Source organism: Anolis sagrei, chromosome 4 (genome assembly GCF_037176765.1).
Source record: "Anolis sagrei isolate rAnoSag1 chromosome 4, rAnoSag1.mat, whole genome shotgun sequence".
Lineage (NCBI taxonomy): Eukaryota > Metazoa > Chordata > Lepidosauria > Squamata > Dactyloidae > Anolis > Anolis sagrei.
The window spans coordinates 43,940,694-43,952,816 of NC_090024.1; the positions used below are offsets into that span (position 1 = coordinate 43,940,694).

The 12,123-nt window shown below is 46.4% G+C and overlaps 1 protein-coding gene across 5 annotated transcripts in view; it reads left to right on the forward strand.

Moving 5' to 3' along the window:
- The first annotated feature begins 3,098 nt into the window (after positions 1 to 3,098).
- NCOA2 (nuclear receptor coactivator 2) overlaps positions 3,099 to 12,123 on the forward strand; it is a 168,339-nt gene continuing 159,314 nt past the window's right edge. For 4 of the 5 annotated variants that reach the window (XM_060775448.2, XM_060775454.2, XM_060775453.2 and 1 more), the window contains exon 1: positions 3,099 to 3,418. The gene's annotated coding sequence lies outside the window, so the exon portion shown is untranslated. The remainder of the gene's footprint in view (positions 3,419 to 12,123) is intronic. The other variant, XM_060775455.2, reaches the window with a different exon arrangement.

Sequence of the window (12,123 nt, forward strand, 5' to 3'; positions counted from 1 at the left end):
AAATAGAGTTAAATATAGTAGTATTAAAATTAAATAGTTAAAACCATTAAAATACGCATGGGCAAACTTGGGCCCTCTAAGTGTTTTGGACTTCAACTCCCACAATTCCTCACAGCCTACTGGGAGTTGAAGTTCAAAACCCCTGGAGGGTCCAAGTTTTCCCATGCCTGATCGATAGCATTGACCCATAGCACTGAAAGTGGGGCAAAGCTGCATTAATTCTGCAGTGCAGAAGCACTCTGAGGAATGGTCCTTCCACACAGCACTATATCCCACAATATCAAGGCAAAAAAAATCCCACAATATCTGCTTTGAACTGGGGGGATTATATATAAGGTGGGATTTTCTGCCTCGATATTCTGGGATATGACAGCATTCAATATCTTTTTTGTACCAAGTACAAACCTATATATTGGAAACTGATCATTAGCTTGCTGCAATCGAAAAAACTAACTTTCCCAAATTGAACTCATTGAGAAACATGGTATTCAAAATCACATTGATATGAAAAGAATATATGCATTATACTTCTCCAGAGGGGTACTTTGAATGCGATTTTCCTGCTTCTTGGCAGGGGTTTGGACTGGATGGCCCATGAGGTCTTTCCCAACTCTATGATTCTATTATGTAATTGTATTTGATGGATTATGAAAAAAACAACAATAAATAACCTACAGCTTGCTTTTGTGCAGTTTCTCATCCCCTTTCTAAGCTCACATAAATGTCTTGCAATTGTGGTATTTATTAGGAGTGGAGCCCCTGTGGCGCAGTGGGTTAAATCCTTGGGCAGCAGGACTGAAGACTGACAGGTCACAGGTTCGAATCCAAGGAGAGCGCAGATGAGCTCCCTCTTTCAGTTCCAGCTCCCCATGCGGGGACATGAGAGAAGCCTCCCACAAGGATGGTAAAACATCAAAATATTCAGGTGTCCCCTGGGCAACGTCCTTGCAGACGGTCAATTCTCTCACACCAGAAGTGACTTGCAGTTTCTCAAGTCGCTCCTGACACGAAAAATAAAATAAAATTAGAAGTTCAATTTTTCATACCAGCTTTTGGCCACACAGAATTTTCCCCAATGCAGACCTCCCCTTGAGATGAGACCACTTTGTTCTGCGATGGCTTCAAACTGATCCAGGAGACAGTAGTATCAACTCTTGGGCCAAAGAGTCTGAAATGTGGCCATATGAATGCATGAGGCTCCAGGTTGCATAGAGTTTGGATGAACCTTGCAGGGCACTTCTGGAGAGACAAGTAGGCTGCAACGAATGAATAAATAAATCCATCGCGCTGTCAGAAGATAGGGTCACTTTCTATAGGGCCCTTTCAGCTCTTGTAACAAGGCTCCTCCACTCTGCAGCCTTCATCATTTTACTTTGAGCTTCTTCGGACTTCTCTGCACCATCCTCAGGATCCAGAGTCTGTGCATCTATAGTTTTGTTTTAAAACAACAACAACAGCAGCAGTAAAAACAAACCACCTATGTGGCTGCAGTGCCCTGATGCATTCATCATTCCACGTTGAGCTTCTCCACAGACTGCTCTGCATCACTCTCAGAATCCAGAGTGTGTTCCCAGAAGTCTGTGCATCTATAGTTTTTGTTTTAAAACAACAACAACAACAACAAACCACATACGTGGCTGCAGTGCCCTGATCCAACACGCCTGCTTCGCCGTGGCATTGTTTCCCTTTGTCGCCGTCCCTCGGGCCGGATTGCTGCTTGTGTCTCTTTGTTACAGATACAATAGCTAGCATAGTAGCATCCCTTGCTTCCCAGTCCTGCTCCACCCGCGCGAGGAGGGGAATTGCTACTTTATTATTACGAGGAGGATGCTTTCCTTTCCTTGTCCCTGGTTTAAACCTTGACTTGGGGTCATCCGCCTCTTGCATCTGTAGAAGGAAAGAAGGAGGGAAGAGAGAGGGGCCAGGAAAGTGTCGCCAAGGACCCAGGAAGTTTCTTCTCGGGCCGGGGATCTATGTGCCTTGCTCAGGCTTTCCTCCTTCTGCCCTCTCTTGACAGTTTCTCTCCCCCCTTTCCCCCCTCTCCGTATTTCTTTCCCCCCTTCTCTCTCTGTATTTCTCTCCCTCCTTCTCTTTCTCTCCTTTTCCCCTTCTCTCTGTTTCTCTCCTTCTCTCTGTGTGTTACTCTCTTTCTCTGTGTTTTTCTCTCCCTCCTTCTCTCTCTGTATTGCTCTCCTCTGTTTCTCTCCTCTGTGTGTTTCTCTCGCTCCTTCTCTCTGTGTATTTCTCTCCCTCCTTCTCTGTGTTTCTCACTCTTCTTCTCTCTCAGTATTTCTCCCCCTCCTTCTCTTTCTTTCCTCTCTGTGTTTCTCTCCCTCCTTCTCTTTCTTTCCTCTCTGTGTTTCTCTCCCTCCTTCTCTTTCTTTCCTCTCTGTGTTTCTCTCCCTCTTTCTCTCTGTGTTCCCCTCCTTCTCTTTCTGTATTTCTCTCCTCTGTTTGTTTCTCTAGCTCCTTCTCTGTATTTCTCTCCCCTTCTCTTTCTTTCCTCTGTGTTTCTCTCCCTCTTTCTCTGTGTTTCCCTCCTTCTCTCTGTATTTTTCTCTCCTTTGTGTTTCTTTCCCTCCTTCTCTCTGTGTATTTCTCTCCCTCCTTCTGTGTTTCTCTCTTCTTCTCTCTCTGTTTTCCTCCATCCTTCTCTTTCTTTCCTCTCTGAGTTTCTCTCCCTCCTTCTCTCTCTGTATTCCTCTCCCTCTTTCTCTCTGCTTCCCTCCTTCTCTTTCTCCCCTTCTTTGTGGTTCTCTCCTTCCTTCTCTCTGTATATCTCTCTCCTTCTTTCTATTTCCTTCTCTTTGTATATTTCTCTCCTTCTTTCTATTTCTCTCCCTCCTTCTCTTGCTCTCCTTCTGTTTCTCTCCCTCCTTCTCTCTCTGTATTCCTCTCCCTCTTTCTCTCTCTGCTTCCCTCCTTCTCTCTGTATTTTTCTCCCTCCTTCTCTTTCTCTCCTTCCTTCTCTCTGTATATATCTCTCCTTCTCTGTTTCTCTCCTTCTTCTGTGTGTGTTTCTCTCCCTTCACTCTCTGTGTTTCTCTCCCTCCTTCCCTCCTCCCTCCCTCTCTCTCTGTGTGTCTGAGAGGCGAGAGGACTGGCCTGGGAGGCCACTTTTGCGCCTGGCGACGGCAGGGAGTGGCGGCTGGGCCCTCCTCCTCCTCCTTTCCTCCTCCTCCTCTTGCTCCTGCTCGGCCCTCCCTCCTCCCCCCTGAGTAGCTTTGCGGCGACGAAGAGGAGGAGGAGGCGGCTGAGGCTGAGCCTGTGGGAGGGTCTCCATTGAAATAAACAAGCAGCCAGTGATTAAAACGGGAACATGGCGGCCGCGGGAGGCTCCTCGGCAGCTCCAGCTTCCTCTTCGTGCAAAAGCGAAGGTCAGCGCCGGGGAGAGGAGGCGCAGGCGGGACTGGCCTCGGTAAGTCCAAGGCGCCCCTTCCTTTCCCCTGGCCTCCCCGGCCCAAAGGGCACAGCCAGGGCCGCCTGCCTGCCTGCCTGCCTCCCTTCCCAGCAGGAGGGCTGGTTACACAACCCACAGGCTGGCCGGGAAGGAGCCCTCCTCTCTCTTTCCGCGATGCTTTTGGAGAAAAGAAGGGAGATGGTGTTGTTTTTTTTTTATTGTTTTGACCTAGCAGGGAGACTTGTGTCCTCTCTCCCCTCCCCCTCCATGTCCTCCCCCAAGAAGAGGCAAGTTGTGCCCTCCCTCTTGCCCTCCTCCCGGCGCCGTGGAGAGTGGGGGGCGTGGGGTGGCTTCCGAAGGCAGGGGAGAAGGGCGCGGGGAAGGAAACCCACGTAATCGGCTGGAAGTTGTTTTGTGTGCCCCCCTTCCCCCGTGAGAAACGTCGCCTCACTTGTGGCTAGGAAGGGGAGGCAGAAAGGGGTGCTGCCGGTAGGTCGGGGGACGGGGGTGCCCATGGAGGAGCTGCCTTGGCTCACTCTCCTCCCCCCTCCACGTCCCAGCAGGAGGAGGAGGAGGAGAAGAGTCGCGCCACGGAAGGAAGGGGATTGCGAGGCTGCAAGCTGCCTGGCTGACAATGAGGGTCGCAGTGGCAGAGAGAGAGAGAGAGAGGCTGAGGCAGGCCCCTCTGCGCTCTCTCTCTCTCTCGCTTTGGGCCCTTCCACACAGCCCTAGGTCCTACAATATCAAGGCAGAAAATCCCACTGTATCTGCTTTGAACTGGGATATATGGCAGTGTGGATTCAGATAACCAAGGGCCCTTCCACACAGCCCTCTATCCCACAATATCAAGGCAGAAAATCCCACAGTATCTGCTTTGAACTGGAATATATGGAAGTGTGCACTCAGGACCCTTTCACACAGCCCTCTTTCTCAGAATATCAAGGCAGAAAATCCCACATAATCTGCTTTGAACTAGGATATATGGCAGTGTGGACTCAGATAACCAAGGGCCCTTCCTCACAGCCCTCTATTCCACAATAGCAAGGCTGACAATCCCACAATATCTGCTTTGAACTGGGTTACCTGAGTTCACACTCGGATAATGTGGCCTTTTCTGTCTTGGTATTCTGGAATATAGGGTTGTATGGACGGGCCCTTGTTTATCTGAGTCCACACTGCCATATATTCCAGTTCAAAGCAGATATTGTGGGATTTTTCCTGCCTTGATATTCTGTGTGGAAGGGCCCTCTCTCTTTCCCTCCTTCCTTTTCTGTGGCGGTGTCACCCCAACCGGCCGGAGGGAAGGAAGACGTGGTTTCTTTCCCCTTGGCCCCTTCCAGAGCTTGGCCTGGCTGACAAGCCCCTCTGAAGGGATCGAGGAGGAGAGGAGGCCTGGGGGGACTTGGCGCCCCACGCTTCTTCTCCCCCCCCCCCCCCCGGGCTTTCCTGTGCGCGCGCACGCAGGGCTGGGTGTTTTAACTTCTCCAACTTTGTGTGTGTGCGCGCGCGTGTGTTTGTGCGCGTGCAGGCGGTGTTGGCGCGGCCCTCGGAGTCCCCCTTCTTCGGGGGCAGAGCCAGCGAGGCCCTGCTTGCCCACTGCTGGGTGCGAGCGCTGCTTGCCTGGCTGGCTGGGGAGCCGCATTGCTGCTGCGTGCACCCGGCGGAGGGAGGGGAGGGACAGCGGGGGAGGGCCCTGGACAGGGGCGTCCTTTTCCCGTCCTGAGCCAGGCCTACCACCAGCCTGGCGCGTCTCTCTGTGGAAAGGGTCGAGGTTGCACGACCTTTCAGTCTCCCAAGATCCCCCCATGCGTCTTCTGGAAGAGCCAAGGGGTCAGGGTTGCTCTGTGCCCTGGAGTGTTACTTAGGCGATCCCACATAGCCCGAGGATGATGGTCCTCCAAGTCTTGGTGGTGGGTTCGTAGGTGGCTGTGGATCCCTATTCTTGATCTGCATGTTCTCCCACAGTGAGAGCATCGGTTTGCATCCAGTCAGGGTTGGCTTGAGTGCCTCGGAATGTAAGCACCCCCTCTTCCCCATTCTCCTGGACAAGCAGAGAGTCTCAGTGGGTCCAGTCTCTCTTCAAGACCCAATTTCCTTCTATGAAGCAGCACTGGCTTTAAGATTTACCAGGGAGGCCCTCCTCTTGGTCTTTCCTCCATCGCAAGTGTGGAGACAGAGAGACAGGGCCTTCTTGGTGGTGGCCCCATGGCTTTGGAATGCCCCTCCCAAAGATATCAGTCTAGCCCCCACCCTCCAAATCTTCTGGACACAATTAAAGACCTGGATTTTCCAACAAGCCTTTGACCATGTTCAGGCTCTCTAATAATATATATGAGGACCTTTAGATTCTTTGTTTGCAATTTATACTTCTGAGATTGAGTATTGTTGTTTTATCTACAGCAATTGCTGCATTTTATTGTTTTTACCAGGAGTACCATGAATTTATGTTGTTGTGTTGATTGTTTATTGTCAACTCATATGTTTTGTTTTGCACTTGTTGTGTTTTGTGTGTCACACCTTGAGTGTTTTGTGAGCCGCCCCAAGTCCCTCTGGGAGATGGTGGTGGGATATAAATAAAGGTTTATTGTTATAATATTATTAAAGACTCCTACCAAAGTAGAGTCAAGGTTGCTCTGTACCACAATCTCTGAAGACCCCTTCTGCTGCACAACACACTTCTTCTCCAGTCTCTTGGAAGCACAGGGTGGCTCTGCACCCCAATGTTTAAGGACCCCTTCTTCCACCCTCTACTCCATTTTGATACAACAGAGGGTCTCGGGGCCCTTCCAGACAAGCCCTATATCCCAGGATCCAACCCCAGGGTTTCTCTGTTAAACTGGATTATGTGAGTCCCCACTGCCATATAATCTGGGATAAACAGGAAACCTGGGATCACATCCTGGGATATAGGACCTGACTGGAAGGGCCCTCGGGGTTGCTCTCCACACCAAACTCAGATGACACCTCTCCCACTCACTTCTTCATTCTTTTGGAAGGCCAGAGGGTCTCAGGGTTGCATTGTGTCCCACCCCCTCTTATCCTGGCCTTTCCCCCTTATTTTTGGAGTCTCAAGGTTACTCTGCTCCCCAATGTCTAAAGACACCCACTTCCACCTTCTCCTTCCTGATTTTGATAGAACAGAGGGTCTCAGGACCCTTCCAGACAGGCCCTGTGTCACAGGATCTAATCCCAGGTTTTCTGTATCAAACTGGATTATGTGAGTCCTCACTGCCATATAATCTGGGATAAACAGGAAACCTGGGATCACATCCTGGGATATAGGGCCTTTCTGGAAGAGCCCTCAGGGTTGCTCTGCACTCCAATCTCAGATGACACCTCTTCCATCCACTTCTTCCTCATTCTTTTGGAAGGCCAGAGGGTCTCAGAATTGCATTGTGTCCCAGACCTTTCTTCCCCATATTTTGGAAGCTGAGAGGGTTTCAAGGTTACTCAGCTCCCCAATGTCTAAGGACGCCCCTCTTCCACCCTCTTACTCATTCCTTAGTAAAGCAGAGGGTCTCTTCTTCCCCTTTACTTATTTCCCCATTCTCTGAGGACCCTTGCGCTTCATCCACCTCTTCCCCATTCTATTGGAAGCTGTCTCTGTGTATGTTGGTAGATGAAAGCTGCAAAGAAGAGGGAGGGAGGGGGCGCTGAGCAGCTCCACCTTCTTTTCTGCGTGTGACTCTTTTTGTTTAGTGTGCAAATGGGTTGGAGGGGAGAGGGAGAGAGAAAGAGGAGCGCCTATTTGTACTCTTCTCCCTCCTCCATTGTACAGGGCGAAGGGCCTACTCCTCCCCCTTCTCAGGGTGGCAGTGGGGAGGGGTTATGTGTCTAATCCCCTCTCCACCTGCTCCCTGCCCTACTCTTATGTAGGGAGGATGGGGGAGTGTGTGTCTGTGTCAAATACAAACGCCACGTTCTTCCTCCTCCTTCCCCCTTCTAGTTAAGGCTGACCAGGATTGTAAAGTGCCCTCTCTTTGGGTACTAAGGCCACTGTGATTTCATCTTGCAGAGTAATAGTGTTTCCTCCCCCTCTTCTTTTTATAAGCAGAAGCTCTTGTGTGCATTGCTCCTACCGACAATATTGTTGCAAAGGTATCCAGGGGTTATTGGTTGTCTTGGCAACTTTGACTTTGTTCGGGTAATATGTATTTTGATCTGCATGCCGTGCTTCCCTATGCTTCTGTGATCAACCTGGAATTGAGGATTCTTCAGGTAATTCTGGTGGGTGAAATATGTATGGACATTGAATAGTAATGCCAAAAGAAGGAAGCGTTTGTAACCAGCTGTCTCTGCCTATTAATCCCCCAGCACTGGTTTCTTGGTAAAATAAATTATCTTAATCGTCATTTCCATCTCTCAGAAACACATTGACCCATTCTGTCACCAACTTGGAAGACGGCTCCCTTTTGGGAATAGTCAACTAAATCAGCTTTCTGAAAAGTTATTCTTGGCTAAAATGTCTTTTCAGAAGTACTTCTATGCCACAAACACAGACCTAGAATTATAGAATAACAGAGTTAGAAGAGACCACATGGGCTATCTAGTCCAACCCCCTGCCATGCAGGAAAAGCACAATCAAAGCTCCCCCAACAGATGTCCAAAGCTTCCAAGGAAGGAGCTCCTGCCACACGCCAAACCAGAGAGTTCCATTGCTGAACAGCTCTTCCAGGCAGGAAGTTCTTCCTAATGTTCAGGTGGAATCTCCTTTCCTGTAATTTGAAACCATTGCTCCGAGTCCTAGTTTCCAGGGCAGCAGAAAACAAGCCTGCTTCTTCTTCCTTATGACACTCTTTCACATATTTATACATGGCTATCATGTTTCCTCTCATCCTTCTCTTCTGCAGGCTAAACATACCCAGCTCTTTAGACAGTCCTCATAGTAGGGCATGGTTTCCAGACTTTTAATCATTTTAGTTGCCCTCCTCTGGACACTTTCCAGCTTGTCAATATCTCTTTTGAACTGTAGTGCCCAAAATTGAACACCGTATTCGAGGTGAGATCTAACCAAGGCAGAATAGAGACTTCATGACTTCAGGAATCATGGAATCATTGAGCTGGAAGAGACCTCATGGTCCATCCAGTCCAACCCCCTACCAAGAAGCAGGAAAATCATGTTCAAAGCACCCCAACAGATGGCCATTCAGCCTCTGTTTAAAAGCCTCTGCATCCTAGTTTCCAGGGCAGTAGAAAACAAGCTTACTTCCTCCTCCCTATTACTTCTCCTCACATATTTATACATGGCCATCATGTTTCCTCTCAACTCTTTAAGCCACTCCTCATAGGGCTGAACTATTTAGGATTTATTATCCTACTAGATATCTAGAACTATGGGTGCATCTACACTGTTGAATTAATGCGGATTGTCATTGTTCAATCTTATGGGATCATGAGTGGTGAAGTTTTGCAAGGTCTTTAGCCTTGTCAGTCAAAGACTGCTGGCGTCTGTCCAAACTACAACTCCTAAGATTCCATATTGCTGAGACATGGCAGTTAAAGTGGCATCAGACTGCATTAATTATACAGTGTAGATGATCCTGTAGTAGCCTGAGAAAATCTTAGAGTGTAACAAAATGTTTAACATTTTCTGGCTTCAATTTCATGTAGGGGAATTATAATAGTTAAGCTGTTATATACCCCAATATAATGGTAATGAATCATATATACTTTCCCCTTTAGATTATTATACAACCACATCTTGGTTTTGTTTTCATTGTTTATTGAAAGGATTATTAAAAGATGGGATGGCTTCTTAAAACAAAAATGTCTTTAGAGGTTCATTTGCAAGATAAAAAGGTAAATGCTATTTATATTTCCCTTATATAATCTTTCTGTTTGCCACACAAGGCAACACTTCAGGTCTGGCCAGTAGTAATATCCCATGTGGTATATATGAGATTGTTGAGATATGAGTTGGACAGAATAACCAGTTCTTAATTTCTTGTTGCATATGTTATGACATACTGTGTCCAATAGCATACCAAAATATGCACTACAGCTGAGAGAATTTTGCTCATTAAGACTGACAAAAATGTACTCCTGGTTGCAAAGTTTTGGTTTCATTGCTGAACTAATTTTGTTTTCATCAAGAATGACAAAGTAATGAATACAAAGTTTATCCCTTACCAACAGGTCTTAAAGTAGAAACCTATATCATAATAACATTTGTTAGGCATTATGCTGCTATAATATTTTTTTTCTTGCTGAAATAAATTACTAACTTAATATGGTGATTTCGATGCTGTTTACAGATTTAGGCTGCCCTTGGTGCTGTTATGACATTTCATGTGTGGGACTGCATTATATGGCAAGGATAGATTTCTCTGTACCTAGCTGACAGATCCTTGAGTACTTTTGATGACTGTAATTGGGATTCTTGTGTAAGGCTTCAGTCTTATATGGCTGAATGAGAACTAATTTCATTCTGATTTGAATAGATGCAACGGCTGTGTTTGCATATAACTTTAAGATGGATTCAGGCTTGTTGTTCTGTCTCAGTCCACACCCACAAACAATTGTTTATTTAAGCAGTCATTGTTAGCTAAACCATGGCTTGTCATTACATGAAAGCCCAGAACTGTAGTTGGTCCATGGGTGCACCTAGGTAGGTAAAGATTTTCTGCTGACATTAAGTCTATATCGTGTCTGACTCTGGGGGTTGGTGCTCATCTCCATTCTAAGCCAAAGTGCCGGCATTGTCCATAGACACCTCCAAGGTCATATGACCAGTATGACTGCATGGAGCGCTGTTATGTTCCCACCGGAGAGGTACCTATTGATCTGCTCACATTTGCAAAGAATCATAGAATCATAGAGTTGGAAGAAACCTCATGGGCCATCCAGTCCAACCTCCTGCGAAGAAGCGGGAATATTGCATTCAAAGCACCCCTGACAGATGGCCATCCAGCCTCTGTTTAAAAGCTTCCAAAGAAGGAGCCTCCACCACACTCTGGGGCAGAGAGTTCCACTGCTGAATAGCTCTCACAGTCAGGAAGTTCTTCCTGATGTTCAGATGGAATCTCCTTTCTTGTAGTTTGAAGTCATTGTTCCCTGTCCTAGTCTCCAGGGAAGCAGAGAACAAGCTTACTCCCTCCTCCCTGTGACTTCCTCTCACATATTATACATGAGAGCATGTTTTTGAACTGCCAGGTTGGCAGAAGCTGGACCCAATAGCGGGAGCTCACCCCGCTCCCTGGATTCGAACAGCTGACCTTCCAGTCAGCAAGTTTAGCATCTCAGTGGTTTAACCCGCTGTGCCACTGGGGCCTCCTAGGTGTACCTACATTGTAGGATCAATGAAGTTTAACACCAGTATAACTTCCATGGCTCAATGCTGTGGAATTCTGGAAGTTGTAGTTTGGTGAGGCACCTACATATTTAGCAGAGGAGGCCAAAAAACTTGTAAAAGTACAAATCCTATCATTCCAAAGCCTTGAGCCATGGCAGTTAAAAGTGCATTAATTCCTCAGTGTAGATGTGCCTGTGTCTTGTTTTTTCATCCAAACACACTAAAACAAGAATGAGGGACTAGAGATGAAACAGATCAGAAATAAGGAAAATAAAATAGTTATTTGGTCTTTTTCAAGTGAATTAATGACAAAGCAACAAACCAGAGCGCACATAAACTTGACCTAGAGAGGAGACCTGTGAATGCAGCCAGTAGTTTCTTGTCCTTCCACACTTGTTAATTAACTCAGCATTGCTAAATTGATTGTGTTGTCACCTATTAATGCAGTTGCAATGCGGCATACTTCTTATTTTACATAACCTACCATTTCACTACCAACCCGACCCACCTTTTGCCACTTTTCTTTCTGCTTACAGTCTGCATATATTTGAATATGCACTTGCCAACTGAACATTCAACTTTGTGTGGCTGGTCTCCCATACATGAAGGGCTATCGAAACTTTACTAATCTTTAAGGTGCTACAGATGTCATCGTTTGTTGCAAAATAGGTTAATATGGCTTTCCCTGTGGAAGTTATTACTCAACTGGGAACTGTTTGCTTTAGAAACTAGTGCTCTTTAACCTTAGAACAAGCCACTTGGTTTCAGGCGACTTTGATTTTAAGTTGCAGAATTTCAGGCCCATAAATATTTTTGTAATGCATTTAAAATAATGAGTAGATGATTTACCCTTGTAGATACTTCCCCTAGAAGAATAGATTTTACTCAAAGGTCATACCTTTTCTTTGCTGTGATGTTTCTGTTAATACGTTTTGTGACTTACTATTAATCATTATACATTTAAATTTTTACTTTGTTATTGTTGTGTGCCATCAAGTAATTTCGGACTCACAGGGACTTTGTGAGATTTGTTGAGAGGAGGTTTTCCTTTGCCTTCCTATGAGGCTGAGAGAGAGTGACTTGCCAAAGATGGGATTTCATGAATGAGCAGGATTTCAATCCACATCTTCAGAGGCAGTCATGGCATAGTCCTTAAACCACTACACCACATTGGCTCAGATTTTATTATGCTTGAAAGTCAAGAATGTTAAACAAGTTTTTTTCATGGGATAATGATAGGTGCGATATATTGAGCTGTAAACCATCCGTTTCAAAAAGCTATCAGATAAGGATGCCAATTTGAATTAGTGCAATAGTCTTTAAAAACAGTACTTTTTTGTAAATGGTGTATTAACTACGTTGTCAAAGGCTTTCATGGCTGTAATCACTGGAATGCTGTGAGTTTTCCAGGCTGTATGGCTATGTTCCTGAA